Genomic DNA, 5,000 nt, shown 5'->3' with positions numbered 1-5,000 from the left:
AATAATACCCAGAAGCATTCTGTTCCCTGGACGCTTATTGACTAGTTAATGGTTGTGGTGGTGGCCTATTGGAAACGTCCTTACCTAGTGATCTACTGGCCTAGGGTTCGAGCCCCTCTTAAGCTCGATAGTTTCATGTAGCTGTTTGATTAAACTATGGCAGAATCAAGTTGCCTGCACACCACCATCATTGACACCCGATGGAGCTACTAATGCAGAAACTTGTCCAAAGAGTGAGACAAAGTGGATCTCCTAAAAACCTATTCTTCTTCCTATTGGATTCAAGAGTAAGGAAAGAAGGTTAAATTCCCTGAATCATCTTCTCGTGGTTTTAGGAAAGAGAGAATTGAGACCCACTTCTGGCCTTCAGGGGATGTCTTCAAAGGGCTCCACAGCTTAGATTCTTCTTTTAGATGTTTCCCACCTCAGAGGATTCCCTCGGAAGGACAGTTTACCCTCCGAAGTTCGTATTATAGTTAGACTCTGGGTCAGAGGGCTTCTTGGTAGGCTGGCAGACCCAAGGAAGGGTTCGTTTGCTTCTCTTTCTTTCTCTCTTCAAGTTGAATTCATCTTCCGAATTATTCCTTAAATTTCGTTTTCTTTAATCATTTGAGGCCTGTGTTAACTAAGGTCTTCATTAACAGAAATACTCATTAACTTGGCTGTCTTCATTAATTTCATGAATCTCTTCTTATAGGAAAAGACTGACCGTCAGGTATATGAAATAAAGTATAGAACAAGTTCACCCACAGATCTCTCTCTCTCTCTCTCTCTCTCTCTCTCTCTCTCTCTCTCTCTCTCTCTGGGTGAACTTGTTCTATACTTTATAGGCCTCAAAGAGACTGGTTTACAATTGTGATGCCTCTGTTGTCGGAGTATCCAAAGTGTTTGCCCTACAGAACCAATCTTATAAGAAAAAACACTTATGTTTACATCTAACCACATGGAGACTGCCCAACTTATTCTCTAAGACAAATAGCCCAGCGGCATAGTAAGAAATATGAAACCAATTGTTCAAATTGTTCTAAAAGCACCAAAATTGGCACACATGTGGATTAATACATTCTGAACAATTTTGGATATGGAGGCATTCAAGATTCTCCCCGTAGCACATTTGGCGGCCATTTTTCAAAATGGCCGCTTTTTACCGTTAGCGTCATTGAATATGTACCATAATTTGTCTTTTTGTGGATGCTAAAGGTGATAAGTGTGCTAGAGGTGATAAGTATTGTACAATTACACATACTTCTGTGCTTACCAAATAATTTGGCTACCATTTCACAAGAAAATGAATTTTACTTTGCAGCGGCAGCGTTGGTGGCAGTGACGGCGGCTGCAGTAATAGTATAGTGTTGATAGTCATGGTGCTTGTAGTAGTAACTTGTGGTAACATGGTGGTGTTTTGTGTCTTTGCAGGTGAGGCAGCAGCAGCACCACCTGACATCAGAGACGCGTTGTTCCAGACTGCAGCCATGGCAAAGAAGTTCCAACTGGTCGATACTTTTGAGCAACGTACTCCCACAACACCTCCTGAGACAAACTGGAAGCTGTGTCTTGTATGTCAAGAGGAGACAACAGAGTCACTTGTCTGCCCAGTACTGTCTAAACGCCGAGACCCTGGGAGTGGATACACGACAATGGCTGCAAACTTGGTCAAATTTGATGAACTCGGAGAACTGCCAAGAACTGTTCAGTTACAGAGACTAGATGAAGGACAAGGTGTTGAGGCGACAATGGTTGCCCACCAGGCCAAGTGGCATAAAACATGTATGCTCAAATACAATAACACAATGCTACGAAGAGCAGAGAAGAGACGCATCGCAAGCAGCTCAGCATTTGATAGTACTGACAATGTCCAGGCCAAGCGCGCCAGAACACACTCTTCAGAAGCCACTACCAGTGGCACCTCCTGCTTTTTCTGTGGAAAGTCTGGCACAGAGACCCTACATGAAGTAACAACCTTCCAGGTGGACACACGCGTACGGAAGTGTGCAGCGCAAGTTGGGGACAATGAACTCATAGCCAGGCTCAGCATGGGTGATATGGTGGCTCTGGAGGCCAAGTACCATTCCAAGTGTTTGTTGGCTCTTTACTATCGTGCAAAGACCACTGATGCTACATGTAGCACATGCTGCACAACATGGTCACCACCAGATACAGGTTCGAACAGTAGACAGTGACGTCGTGGTCCTAGCAGTGATGGTAGTCCAGAAACTACCAGCTGGAGACGAACTCTGGGTAGCCTTTGGGACAGGCAAGAACTACCGCTACATTGCAGCCCATGAAATAGCTTCCTCCCTTGGTCCAGAGAAGGCATGTGCTCTTCCAATGTTTCATGCCATCACAGGGTGTGATACTGTGTCAGCCTTCGTCGGACATGGGAAGAAATCTGCCTGGGCAACATGGAACACGCTGCCAGAACTCACTGATGCCCTGCTGAGTCTGGCAAATGCACCCACAAGCATCCAAGAGGATACAATGCATGTCATCGAGAGGTTTGTCATACTCCTGTATGACCGCACAAGCAAATGCAAGGACGTCAACAAGGCGAGAAAGCAGCTCTTTGCAAAGACGAACTCTGTTCAGAACATCCCGCCAACCTACGCTGCTCTGGAGCAGCATGTGAAGAGATCTGCCCTTCAGGGTGGTCATGTCTGGGGCCAGGCATTGGTACCAACGCCCGTGCTCCCTCCACCAACAGACTGGGGCTGGCATCGGAGTGATGATGGGCTCTACACACCACTCTGGACCACACTCCCTGAGGCATCCAAGGCCTGCTATGAGCTGGTGTCTTGCGGATGCAAGAAAGGCTGCAAAAACCGCTGCAAGTGCAAGAACACTTCACTGCAATGCACTGGTCTATGTTTCTGTGAAGGCGAATGCCAGTAGATTGGGACAGAAAACTTGCTAACCAACATTATGATCTGTAGACATTCATAATTCTGGTGACCAGATTTGAAAAGTTCGGAATCATAATTAACATAGTGTGGCAAAATCTACGTTATTGTATTACATGTATGTACTGCAGGATTACACAAGTACTGTGCCTAGAGACTGGGCTTTTGATCGACTATATAACTACAATCTGACCATACTGTAAACTTCCCGTACTCTGTGTATTATTTTGACTAGCAATTTTGCCAGCAATTTGAAATAAAAAAGCAACTTGAGCAATTAAAGTGTGTTCCTGAAATCAGGTACTGGTTATTAGAGGTATTATGTCATTGAGTATTGAAATCTTCATCAAATGTCCACTTTTTCCACAAAATGGCGGCCAGTTTGGGGGCCATTTTTGAGAAGATTCATCTAAATATCTGTTAAACATTTATTGATGTTAATTCTGATGTAAAAAAAGGGAATTTTGGCCCATCTAGCACCAAACTAACGACACATAATGAAGTCTATGTAATGACGCTAATGTTAAATGGCGGCCATTTTGAACAATGGCCGCCATATCTTCCTAAGGGCTAATCTTGAATGCCTCCATATCCAAAAATGTTTAGAATATATTAATCTACATGTGTGCCAATTTTGGTGCTTTTAGACCAATTTGAACAATTGGTCTGCTATGCCGCTGTACTAAAAAGGTTTATATAGATTGTCTATTTGAGATTCCAAAAAACATTCCACTAATGAGCTCTATCAAAGTCAATAGAATAATAAACAGGTTTAATTAATATCTTTTGAATATTTTCACTTTCCTAACTTCTGCAATTCTCCTACTGCCATTCTAGCTTCTCCTCTTCCCTTTTGTATATCTTCATTCACAACTGAAATACCTGAATATTCATCTCATTCAGCTCTTGTCAGGATGGAGGGGGAGGAACAGCTGGGTCCTCTGGCTTAGTTGGGGATGAATTTTGGGGAAGGAGAGAAGAATCGAGCTGAATTGGGGGAATGAATAGTGGATGAATTCGGTGATGATCAGGGGAATTGGAGGAGGAATTTTAGCTGTATTTTCATATGATAGGCTGAATAAAGAGACGACTCTCAACTGAATCTGGGGATGAATCTAGGCTGAATTAATGTACTGGTTGTATGGAATCTTCATAGGGAAATCAAAAAGTTAATCTCTCTCTCTCTCTCTCTCTCTCTCTCCTCTCTCTCTCGCTCTCTCTCTCTCTCTCTCTCTCTCTCTCTCTGTATGGTAATTGAATGGGATTTTGCCCATAGAAAAAGATCAAAGGATAAAAATGGGGGAAAATTGGTTCTGTTAATTGGATGGGGAAAGGGAATGAACGCCAGCCAGTGTTGCAATTAGGAATCCTGGAATGGGAAATGGTCAAATCTATAGCCATGACAATACCTGTATTCATACCTGTAAAGGAGTTTGTGTTATTATAATTTTTCTAAGCACTTACTATATCAGGTCTCTCTCTCTCTCTCTCTCTTTCTCTCTCTCTCTCTCTCTCTCTCTCTCTCTCTCTCTCTGGGAAGATTTATGGATGGCATGTAAAAGGTTTGTCCAATTATCTTCCCCTTTTCCCAGAGAATTCTTCTTCATAAAACCCACATTTTGATGATTGAATTATGTTGAACAATGTGGGTTGTCATTTGAGTGATGGTGGACTTGGTAGCTCCTAGACCTTAAGGGATCCTAGTAGGATTGAGGGATAGATGGAAGGGGTGATGGAAGGATAGACAGGCACAAGGAGAAGGGGTGGACTGTTTGCCATGGGTGAAACGGAAGGGAAAGATAATAGGAAGAAGAGGAAGGACGAAAACAAGAGATGAGAAGAGAGAAGGAATTAGTATCTAAAACTATATTATGTCTCCTTTGAAAATAGAAAACGGGGAAACGTCCGGATGGGGGTAGGGGAGGGTTGGTGCGTCCCGTCCCCCCCCCCCTCAAACCCCCGTCCCTCATTCAACTCTTCCATCAGCAGCTGTCAACTTTCAATTCGTGGCTGCAAAATGGCACTTTGGTTTTCGACCTTTCCAACATCATTCAGGGATGATTTAGTCGAATCTTTACATGAGAGAGAGAGAGAGAGAGAGAG

Source organism: Palaemon carinicauda, chromosome 43 (assembly GCF_036898095.1).
Source record: "Palaemon carinicauda isolate YSFRI2023 chromosome 43, ASM3689809v2, whole genome shotgun sequence".
NCBI lineage: Eukaryota > Metazoa > Arthropoda > Malacostraca > Decapoda > Palaemonidae > Palaemon > Palaemon carinicauda.
This window is presented reverse-complemented; position numbering follows the sequence as displayed.